Below are 12,368 nucleotides of genomic sequence, written 5' to 3' on the forward strand. Positions count from 1 at the left end.
GAAGAAGGTTACTTGCTATTTCCTGCCCATGACCCAATTCTCTATCCATGCCAATATACTAATTCTAACACTGTGGGTTCTTATTTTATGACTTAACCTTTGTAGGGTAAATTGTCAAAGAACTTCTAGAAGATTAAATGCAATATATCTACTGGTTCCCCCCTTTATTCACTCTGGTTGAGACTTCCTTGAAATCCCTAATAAATTAGTCAGACACTATTTTCCCCCCTCATGAAGACATGATGAATCTACTTGATTAGATTTTCCATGTGTTTTGCTATTACTTAATTCTGATGCTTTTCCAATAATGTTCAGGTAATTGGCCTATAGTTACCTGCTTTTTGACTCTCTCCCTTCATTTTTAACTATGGATATCACATTTGCAGTTTTCCAATCTTTGGTACTTGTCCAGAATCCAATAATTTTGCAAGATTACACCAATGCATCCAGTATCCCTATAGCTACATCATTTAGGATCCTTGGATGTGAGCCATCCGGGCCAGGGGACTTATCTGCCTTGAGCCCCTTTAATTTGTCTAATACTATTTCTTCTAATACTACTTCAAAGGTAATGGGCAATGACAACATTGAGGCATTGATACTGATGACTCATGCTTCAGAACTAGCTGTTACTTATAGACTATTCCAGGTACAAGTATGTTTTCACAAGTTTCACAGTTTATTATACTTATCAAAACAAATACAAAGGAATGATACTTAAAAGTAGTAGCTTTCAGCTAATTCATTTTGAGACTCCAGCTCGTGACCTTTGGCTAACTTGGGCATGTATTTCTTGCTTTCCTTTGTTGAATGAAGCTGTTCTTCTATTTTTAGCCAATTATGTGCACATCAGTACATCTTAGCACTTATTAACCCTTGTTAGCCATTACATGTACATGAACAGAGGTATCCTACATCCTGATCAGCACATGACCAATCTCAGATTTACTTAGTAGTGTATACAGGCTTGATTGATTTGAAAGTGATGGCCATCTTCGTAATATCTTTTCCTACTCTCTCCTGATTTGTTCCTTTGAAATATCAATTACACCAGTTTTCTGACAACTTGTCCTTGGCTTACTAACTTTATAAGATCTTTACCGAGATAATGTGGCACTTTTATAAGAGTACGTAATGTCACCCCCTATTGATTGACAATCATCCCAAATATCTCAATTCATGTAACTAAGTATTGTGGAAGTTCTAAAGGCTATCACTATCCTTGAGTTACAACAACTGACTACGACTCCACAATAAAAGTTGATGCCTGGAAGCTTAAAATAACCATATGAGATTAATTTAAATAGACCTGATACATTCTTTGTTACAAACCTCTGCCAATTGAAGACATTTTGATTTGTTGTTGCATGTACCTAAATACAGTGAAAAGCTTTGTTTGCGAGCAGTACAGGCAGATCGTGGGGTGAGAAAAACTTGGACAGAGTAAGGCATACAGGTTGCGCCGCACAGGACATAAGCGAGGCAAAATTAACATTAACAAGATCAGCATTATTTAAAGTTAGAGATGAAAGTCATTAGTCTAAAAATAGCAGGGAAGAAGCTGTTCTTGAATCTGCTGGTGCATGTGTTCAAGTTGCTGTATCTTCTGCCTGATGGGAGCGTTTGGAAGAGAGCATTACCAGGGTGGGATGGGTCTTCAATGATTTTGGCAACTTTTCCACAACTATGAGATATGTAAATAGTGTACATGGATGGGAAGTTGGCTTCCGTGATGGTCTGGGCTGTGCACACCACCTTCTGTAGTTTCTTATGGTTCTGGGCACAGCAGTGCTGCACCAGCCTGTCATGCGCCTGGACAATATGCTTTCTATGGTGAATTTGTAAATGTTGGTGAGGGTCCTTATGGACATTTCAAAATTTCCTGAGCCATCTGAGGAAGAAGAGGCAATGTTGTGCCTTCTTTGCTGTTGCATCTAGCATCAATTAGCAGTTCTTTAAGTGTGTTATAATAAAACCGTGCCTTTGATTGAAAGATTTTTACATTAAAACATTTTTCACATTTTTAGCTTAAGATCACATTAGTCTTGATTTAAAACCATGACCCTATAACCTACTTTTGACCTAGCCCAAGTGTTTATTCTTCAGTGTTTAACAACTGACCATAATTAAACAGAATATAATTTAATTCCTCACTTGCTTAATCCGATCAACATTATTGATAATATGTAAGTTCTGTAATTGTATCAACAGTGCTGTCTCATTGAATGAAATGTTGTGAACTTTTTAAAGCTGATAAAAGAAGAGGTCATATATGATGTAAGGATCTGAACAAACCAAATTTAGCTTACAGTAATATTGGCAAAAATATAGTCACCAAAATATGAATGTGTTGTATTGGATGTGAATGGGAGAAGGGAGTGCCTCAATGTATTTTTGTTTTTGAACCGTTAGTGGTAAACCTGCAGCCACATAGTGGAATATATTCAAGTGATTTGTTTATGCATACTACACAGGCAGTAATGTATCCCAGTTAAAGTAAGGGCTCAGGAATATACTAATATGCTCAATATTAAGCTTCTGGGGTAAGGGAAAAGTTTGCATTAAAGCAAAGAAAATAAAAATCCAATAGATTGAAGAGTTGTTTAAAGCACAAGAGATTCAAGTTAAGAATTGAGATAGAAAAAGACAACATGGATGTTAAAGTTAACTCTTAAGAATTCAGATAAATATTTTGAGTGAAAAATCTCCATGACTTAATGCTTTGATCTATTGTATCAAAAGTACTTGGTGAAGAAATTGCAGTTGCAGTAAACATTGCTCATCTTTACTTCCATGATCTCACTAATCTACTTGTTGCATATGCAAATATCCTTAGTTAAAAATCACACAACACCAGGTTATAGTCCAATAGGTTTAATTGGAAGCACACCAGTTTTCGGAGCGATGTTCCTGATATCACCTGATGAAGGTGCGTCGCTCTGAAAGCTAGTGTGCTTCCAATTAAACCTGTTGGACTATAACCTAGTGTTGTGTGATTTTGAACTTTGTACACCCCAGTCCAACACCGGCATCTCCAAATCTCAAATATCCTTGACAGTATAGGTAGAAATGACCAATGCACATTCTTTTCGGGGATGAAGTCCTGCAATCACATTGATAAAAACTTTCATCAGCTCATTCCTGATGAAGGGCTCTGGCCCGAAATGTTGATTTTTCTGCTCCTCGGATGCTGCCTGACCTGCTGTGCTTTTCCAGAACCACACTTTCAACTTCATCAGGTTGTGTCACAAAACCATTGTGCCATGTAGGATAAGTTCAGAATAGATCTAGCAGCTCAAAACCTGGTGCCCTGAGGTGCTGTGGCATAGCTCAACATATCACTCACTCTACAGTTAATGTCAAGCATGCAAATCATTCTTGGTACAATGAAGAATATGTACTAGGGGTAAAATCTGATGTACCTGAAAACAAGGTGCCACTTGCCACAAAACAAAGCTCTAAGAATCCTAAACAACAGAAGCAAGAATGCTTTATTTTCAGTGTTAAACAATCCCAAATGCAACTGATTTGATCAAAGCTTGCAGTCCTGACTGATGGGAGTAAATTAAACGACTGATAGGAGAGAAGAATCCATGAACAAGAAGGAGAAGACTATATTATTATAGACGATCAGTTTAACAGCAGTTGCAGGAGAGTTACTGAAATCAGTCATGAGAGACAAATGTTAAGCATTTGACAAGTATGAACCAATCTGAGAAAGTCAGCATGTGTTTGTGAAGGATATGCAATGTTTGACTAATCTTGTTGAATGTTTACTGAAGCCATGGTGGTTAAGGAAGTGTATGATGTCAATATATACCCCAAAATGTATTTTTTTTTAAGATTCTTAATGAGAGATTGTTAACTCCAGTCAAAACAACAAGAAATCAGAGAATCTTGGGATATAGGTCGGTAATAATCTTTAGGTAAGGAAGAATTTAAGCATTTGGATAATCTATTCTGATTGTGATATGTAGTTATTTCCACATGTTTTCTGTTGATAACACTTTTTCATCATGTGATTAATGATTAAAATACTGCCTGTAAATCAGACTAATTTAGGAGAAACAATGAATTGTGTGGATCGAGGTAGGAAATCTCAGCGATATAATTTTGTCTGCTCCAGTGTATGCCTGTGATAGTTGGAGTTCTTTGAGAGGACATGAGAAAGACACTTGAAATATTTGAGTTGTGGAGGAGCAAAATCATTTGGCTGTCCATATATATGGATTACTAACAGTGAGTACATAACTGCAAAATGTAATCTTCGATTAAATTTAATTTTGGGGTGTGATGCAGCTCAGTTCCTCTAGAATTATACCAGACTTTCAAATTTTCAATTATGAGTGCAGTTTGCATGAAGTTGGACTGACGGTCACAACCTGTAAAAGTTAACTTTTAGCTTTCTGATATGCTGCTAGACTTTCTGACTATGTCCAGCATTTTCTGCATTTTTTTCAGATTTCCAGTATCCATAATGATTTGCTTTTGTGTGAACTTAACCTGTGTACTTTGGGCTATTAAGGTTGAGGGATGATTTAATCAAAATATTTTAAAATCAGAAACTGGTTTAATAGGAGAGGAATGAAGAAGCTATTTCCCATGATTCGGGTGTTCACCAATGGGACATAGGTCCTGATTTTTTTTTTTGTTCCTGGATTGGATGTGCCAAGCTGCAAGAATTCTGTGGGATGGGGATTTGGAATTGGTGACAGTTGTAGTGCAGGCTGGATTCTAATTTGGGGAGAAGTGACCGTGGAAGTGCTAGAATGGCTGCCAATGCCACGGCAGGCTGTACAAAAAATTTGCTCCAATGCTGTATGCAAACTTAATGCCTATTTCCACTCCTCCCTCTTCTCACCATGCTACCTCTCTGAATATCCACATGTATGGATGTAGGTTTGTTCGCTGAGCTGGAAGGTTCATTTTCAGATGTTTCGTCACCCTACTAGGTAACCTCTTCAGTGAGCCTCTGGACAAAGCTTCGGCTGGAGGCTCACTGATGTTACCTAGTATGGTGACAAAACGTCTGAAAATGAACCTTCCAGCTCAGTGAGCAAACTTGTATCCAGAACCTCAACCTGAGCTATTCACATGTATATGTATGTGCACTGTGCCACTTCCACCTTCAAACAATGTGAACTTTTGCCTCTGCCACATGCTGAAAATCTGACTAGAACAGTATTATTTTAGCACCGAGATCAAGAAGAACTTTTAGTATCGGAAAATTGGAAGTCTGTCCTAAAAGGCTGCCTGCTGGGATAGTTTCAAGGTACACTACCCAAGATTATTAAATGGACTAAAGTTACATATCTGTTGATATCTAATTGTATATCGGAGAGGCTGTGGCTGGATGGCCTTTGTCTTGTTGGAATAAATTAGTTCAAATTCTTGTTGTTTACTATTGGTAGACCAGAGAGTTTAAGGTTATTGGGTGCACACAGGAAAGTGGAGCTGAGGCAACAGCTCTCATCAAATGGTGACGAAAATAAAAATTGCTGGAAAAGCTCAACAAGTCTGGCAGCATCTATGGAGAGAAAGCAGAGTTAACGTTTTGGGTCGAGTGAGTCTTCCTCCGTTCAGAAGGGTCACTTGACCAGAAATGTTAGCTCTGATTTCTGTCTGCAGATGCTGCCTAGACCTGCTGAGCTTTCCCAGCAATTTCTGTTTTTGTCTCTGATTTATAGTATCTGCAGTTCTTTTGATTTTGATAAAATAGTAGAGCATCCTCAAATGGCCAAATGTCTACCTATATTTTCCCATATGTTGCACATGCTGGAACCCTGGTTATTGCCAGTAGGTAGTGTTATAAACATTACCAATTCCACTTCAGTTTGAGCCACCTTTGTAATAGTATATGCAACTTTACATGCACTTTTGTCATTTTGTTCTGGACCCGACAGACTGAAAGTGAATGTGAGCTTTGATGACCAGTGGGAGCTTGAGAAAGAATTTTGTTTCATGTTTTCTTCTTTCTTTTAAAAAGAGTATTATACAACTAACACAGAATTTATTGTTCATCTTCAGTTGTTCTTGGATGGTGATGCTGGGTTTTTTTGAACTGCTAAAAGCTTTCTGGACTGTATACATGCCCAAGTCAAGTTGTCATTTGATTGGGTTTGGGAGATGGAGGTGGTGATGGTCTGACAATATGTTCATTTTGTATTTTTGTTATTAGCTGTTTTATTTGAATATTTTCAAACCCATATGAATATCTGTACAATCCTTTCCATTTCTGGCACAGAAGGGGCAATTCTTGAGGGAGACATCTGTTTCTGATCTTTAGTGCCACGATTATTTTTAACCACCTTTTTATGAAGTATACAGTGAAGTTGAGAAATATTGAATACAGATAACCCAAAATTCTGATTGGCAAAAGAAGAATAACAATAGGATAATGCTCATAATAAGCTAAAATCTCAACTCACAAAGATTGTCAGAAAATCCTGCCAACAAATTGGAAAACAGTTGGATCATACTGCAGTGCAGATTCATAGCGTTATAGGTAAAACATTCTTTGAGATCAAGCCTTCCATGTGCAAAGTTGTTCAGGGTCTGCAAGTACAATGACTAGGATGCATGCACTACGAATGCCACCACATTCTGTACACCGTGATATCCATGCCAGTGCATATGGAGTGCCCCACATGTATTTCATCTGAATTAGTTTTTAAAAGTGACAACCAATCCCCTGTTATACCTTGGCTATTTCCTCCTCCATTCCCTCCCACCGAGGGAAATCAAGAGGGCTAAAAGGGGACATGAGATCGCTTTGGCAGATAGGGTAAAGGAGAATCCAAAGGGTGTTTGCAAATATATTAAGGGTAACGAAGGAGAGAATAGGACTTCTCAAAAATCAGCAAGGCAGCCTACGCATGGAGCCGCAGGAGATAGGGGAGATACTAAATGTGTATTTTGCATCAATGTTTACTGTGGAGAAGGATATGGAAGATACAGACTGTAGGGAAATAGATGGTGACATCTTGCAAAATGTCCATATTACAGAGGAAGAAGTGCTGTATGTCTTGAAATGCATAAAGGTGGGTAAATCCCGAGGACCTGATCAGGTGTACCCTAGAACTCTGTAGGAAGCTAGAGAAGTGATTGCTGGGGCCCTTGCTGAGATATTTGTATCGTCAATAGTCACAAGTGAGGTGCCGGAAGACTGGAGGTTGGCTAACATGGTGCCACTATTTAAGAAAGGTGGTAAGGACAAGCCAGGGAACTACAGACTGGTGAGCCAGATGTCGGTGGAGGGCAAGTTGTTGGAGGGAATCCTGAGAGACAGGATTTACATGTGTTTGGAAAGACAAGGACTGATTAGCGATAATCAATATGGCTTTGTGTGTGGCAAATCACGTCTCAGGAACTTTTTTGAAGAAGTAACAAAGAGGATTGATGAGGTCAGAGCGGTGGACGTGATCTATATGGACTTCAGTAAGGTGTTCGACAAGTTTCCCTGTGGGAGACGAGTTAGCAAGGTTAAATGTCATGGAATGCATGAGAACTAGCCATTTAGATGCAGAACTAGCTCATAGGTAGAAGATAGAGCGTGGCGGTGGAGGGTTGTTTTTCAGACTGGAGGCCTGTGACAAGCCAGGAGGATCGGTGCTGGGCCCACTACTTTTCATCATTTACATAAATGATTTGGATGTGAGCATAAGAGGTATAGTTAGTAAGAAAGTTACCTCAGATTACAACGGGAATCTTGATCAGATGGGTCAACGAGCTAAGAAGGGGCAGATGGAATTTAATTTAGATAAATGCGAGGTGCTGCATTTTGGGAAAGCAAATCTTAGCAGGACTTCTACACTTAATAGTAAGGTTGTGGGGAGTGTTGCTGAACAAAGAGACCTTGGAGTGCAGGTTCATAGTTATAGAATCATAAAGATGGACAGCATGGAAACAGACCCTTTGGTCCAACCCGTCCATGTCGACCAGATATCCCAACTCAATTTACTCCCACCTGCCGGTACCCAGTCCATATCCCTCCAACCCCTTCCTATTCATGTACTCGTCCAAATGCCTTTTAAATGTTGCAATTGTACCAGCCTCCACCGATTCCTCGGGCAGCTCATTCCATTCACCCTCTGCGTGAAAAAGCTCACGTTGTGGCTGTACAGGACATTGAGTTTAGAACCAAAGACCTGTACAGCCACAACATGACCTCCCAACTCCGGTACTCAATACTCTGACCAATAAAGGAAAGCATACCAAACGCCTTCTTCACTATCCTATCCACCTGCGATTCCACTTTCAAGGAGTTATGAACCTGCGCTCCAAGGTCTCTTTTTGTTCAGCAACACTCCCTAGGACCTGACCATTAAATATATAAGTCCTGCTAAGATTTGCTTTCCCAAAATGCAGCATTCTTTGAAAGTAGAGTCACAGGTAGACAGGATAGTAAAGAAAGCGTTTGGTATGTTTTCCTTTATTGGAGGTCATGTTGCAACTATACAGGACATTGGTTTGGCCACTTTTGGAATATTGTGTGCAATTCTCGTCTCCTTCCTATTGGAAGGATGTTGTGAAACTTGAAAGGGTTCAGAAAAGGTTTACAAGGATGTTGCCAGAGTTGGAGGATTTGAGCCAAAGGGAGAGGTTGAACAGACTGGGGCATTTTTTCCCTGGAGCGTTGGAAGGGTGACCTTATAAAGGTTTATAAAATTATGAGGGGCATGGATAGGATAAATAGACAAAGTCTTTTCCCTGGGGTCGGGGAGTCCAGAACTAGAGGGCATAGGTTTAGGGTGAGAGGGGAAAGATATTAAAGAGACCTAAGGGGCAACTTCTTCATACAGAGGGTGGTGTACGTATGGAATGAGCTGCCAGAGGAAGTGATGGAGGCTGGTAGAATTAAAGCATTTGAAAGGCATCGGGATGGGTATATGAATGGAGGGTTTGGAGGGAGATGGGCCAAGTGCTGGCAAATGAGACTACATTAGGTTGGGATACCTGGTCGGCGTGGACGAGTTAGACCGAAGGGTCTGCTTCTGTGCTGTACATCTCTATGACTGTATGACCTATCTGTACCATTTCAGTCTGGGAAGAGACGTGGGTGCAGGCATCAGTACCGGCTCATCCATTAGGCTATCTGTTTTGTTACCTTTTTGCTTGTTTTCGATCCTTGCTGAATACTTAAATTAGTTATGTAATTGTATAGTCTCGGTGAATATTCTTTGCTCTTGCATTTGTATTAAACTTTGGGCTTGTTGATCCTTGTAATGTTTTCAGAAATTAATCTCCAGGACATTACCCAAATAATTTGGCAAAATATCTAAGGGGCAATAACACTTCAATTTCCACTTCATTTGAAACGCTTTTGCTTTGTGCAGTCATCACGAAGACATTTGTGTCCCTTCTAAGTTACTTTGCTTCCTTTTTGTGATACGTGCTCTTTGCACCACCTAGAGGTGGCACTTGAACTATGCATTACCTAAATTTCAAGTCACAGATAATCCAGTTTGTAAATTGATGTGACAAGCACAAGTTACCAACAAGTTTTGTTTCCAACATAATACATAGACACTTCAACACACACACAACTATCACCCTGAGCACCACCTGCAGTCTGATGAGATGACACCTGATGTTTTTTTATTACATGAGCACACAACTGGAATACTTTAATGATTTGGAGATGCTGGTGTTGGACTGGGATGTACAAAGTTAAAAATCACACAACACCAGGTTATAGTCCAACAGGTTTAATTGGAAGCACACTAGCTTTCGGATCGATGCTCCTTCATCAGGTGATTGTGGAGGGCTCGATCGTAACAGAATTTATAGCAAAAATTTGCAGTGTGATGTAACTGAAATTATACATTGAAAAATTGATTGTCTGTTAAGCCTTTCATCTGTTTAGAATACAGTGATAGTTTCATTTCTTTCATGTGTAATTCACAAAACCCTTTTTTTAAAGTTGCATTCTCGGGTTGCTGTTAACAATGGTGATAGCTAGACAATATGTTGAAGGTAAAAACAATGACTGCAGATGCTGGAAACCAGATTCTGGATCAGTGGTGCTGGAAGAGTACAGCAATTCAGGCAGCATCCGAGGACAGGCAAAATCGACGTTTCGGGCAAAAGCCCTTCATCAGGAATAAAGGCAGAGAGCCAGGAGGATGGGGGTGGGGAGAGAGTAGCATAGAGTACAATAGGTCAGTGGGGAAGGAGATGAAGGTGATAGGTCAGGGAAGAGAGGGTGGAGTGGATAGGTGGAAAAGGAGCTGGGCAGGTCGGACAAGTCCGGACAAGTCGAGTTGCTGGAGGTTAGAAACTAGGATGAGGTGGGGGAAGGGGAAATGAGGAAACTGTTGAAATCCACATTGATGCCCTGGGGTTGAAGTATTCCGAGGCGGAAAATGAGGCGTTCTTCCTCCAGGCGTCTGGTGGTGAGGGAGCGGCGGTGGAGGAGGCCCAGCACCTCCATATCCTCGGCAGAGTGGGAGGGGGAGTTGAAATGTTGAGCCACTGGGCGATTTGGTTGATTGATGCGGGTGTCTCTGAGATGTTCCCTAAAGCGCTCTGCTAGGAGGCGCCCAGTCTCCCCAATGTAGAGGAGACCGCATCGGGAGCAACGGATACAATAGATGATATTAGTGGATGTGCAGGTAAAACTTTGATGGATGTGGAAGGCTCCTTTAGGGCCTTGGATGGAGGTGAGGGAGGAGGTGTGGGCACAGGTTTTACAGTTCCTGCGGTGGCAGGGGAAAGTGCTAGGATGGGAGAGTGGGTCGTAGGGGGGCGTGGACCTGACCAGGTAGTCACGGAGGGAACGGTCTTTGCGGAAGGTGGGGAGGGAAACATATCCCTGGTGGTGGGGTCTGTTTTAAGGTGGCGGAAATGTCGGCGGATGATTTGGTTTATGCGAAGGTTGGGAGGGTGGAAGGTGAGCACCAGGGGCGTTCTGTCCTTGTTGCGGTTGGAGGGGTTGGGTCTGAGGGCGGAGGTGCGGGATGTGGATGAGATGCGTTGGAGGGCATCTTTAACCACGTGGGAAGGGAAATTGCGGTCTCTAAAGGAGGAGGCCATCTGGTGTGTTCTATGGTGGAACCGCTCCTGGGAGCAGATACGGCGGAGGCGGAGGAATTGGGAATACGGGATGGCATTTTTGCAAGAGGTAGGGTGGGAAGAGGTGTAATCCAGGTAGCTGTGGGAGTCGGTGGGTTTGTAGAAAATGTCAGTGTCAAGTCGGTCGTCACTGATGGAGATGGAGAGGTCCAAGAAGGGGAGGGAGGTGTCAGAGATGGTCCAGGTAAATTTAAGGTCAGGGTGGAATGTGTTGGTGAAGTTGATGAATTGCTCAACCTCCTCGCGGGAGCACGAGGTGGCGCCAATGCAGTCATCAATGTAGCGGAGGAAGAGGTGGGGAGTGGTGCCGATGTAATTACGGCAATTATGGAAGATCAACTGCTCTACGTAGCCAACAAAGAGACAGGCATAGCTGGGGCCCATACGTGTGCCCATGGCTACCCCTTTGGTCTGGAGGAAGTGGGAGGATTCGAAGGAGAAATTGTTAAGGGTGAGGACCAGTTCGGCCAAACGAATGAGAGTGTCGGTGGAGGGGTACTGTTGGGAACGTCTGGAGAGAAAAAACGGAGGGCTTGGAGGCCCTGGTCATGGCGGATGGAGGTGTAGAGGGATTGGATATCCATGGTGAAGATGAGGCGTTGGGGGCCGGGGAAATGGAAGTCTTGGAGGAGGTGGAGGGCGTGGGTGGTGTCTCGAACGTATGTGGGGAGTTCCTGGACTAGGGGGGATAGGACAGTGTCGAGGTAGGTAGAGATGAGTTCAGTGGGGCAGGAGCATGCTGAGACAATGGGTCGGCCAGGGTGGTCAGGCTTGTGGATCTTAGGAAGGAGGTAGAACCGGGCAGTGCGGGGTTCCCGGACTATGAGGTTGGAAGCTGTGGGTGGGAGATCTCCTGAGGTGATGAGGTTGTGTATGGTCTGGGAGATGATGGTTTGGTGATGGGGGGATGGGGTCATGGTCAAGGGGGCGGTAGGAAGAGTTGGCGTTTGGCTTCAGCGATGTAGAGGTCAGTGCGCCAGACTACCACTGCGCCCCCTTTGTCCGCTGGCTTGATGATGAGGTCAGGATTGGAGCAGAGGGATTGGAGGGCTGCGCGTTGTGAGGGTGAGAGGTTGGAGTGGGGGAGGGGGGTCGACAGGTTGAGGCGGTTAATGTCCCGGCGGCAGTTGGAAATGAAGAGGTCGAGGGCAGGTAATAGGCCAGCGCGGGGTGTCCAGGTGGATGTAGTGTGTTGGAGGTGGGCGAAGGGGTCCTCGGAAGGTGGGCGGGAGTCCTGATTATGAAAGTAAGCTCTGAGGCGGAGGCGACGGAAGAATTGTTCGATGTCACGGCGT

At 42.6% G+C, this 12,368-nt stretch overlaps 1 protein-coding gene across 11 annotated transcripts in view; it reads left to right on the plus strand.

Annotated features, from left to right (window-relative positions):
* rapgef6 (Rap guanine nucleotide exchange factor (GEF) 6) overlaps nucleotides 1-12,368 on the plus strand; it is a 378,117-nt gene that overhangs the window by 49,209 nt on the left and 316,540 nt on the right. Inside the window, exon 2 of one of the 11 annotated variants that reach the window (XM_087995262.1) lies at nucleotides 3,844-3,926. The exons of the other annotated variants lie outside the window; for them this stretch is intronic. The gene's annotated coding sequence lies outside the window, so the exon portion shown is untranslated. The remainder of the gene's footprint in view (nucleotides 1-3,843; nucleotides 3,927-12,368) is intronic. 11 annotated transcript variants of the gene reach the window in all.

Source organism: Chiloscyllium plagiosum, unplaced genomic scaffold, assembly GCF_037043375.1.
Source record: "Chiloscyllium plagiosum isolate Xiang-an unplaced genomic scaffold, Cpla_swu_hap1 HiC_scaffold_16, whole genome shotgun sequence".
Classification (NCBI taxonomy): domain Eukaryota; kingdom Metazoa; phylum Chordata; class Chondrichthyes; order Orectolobiformes; family Hemiscylliidae; genus Chiloscyllium; species Chiloscyllium plagiosum.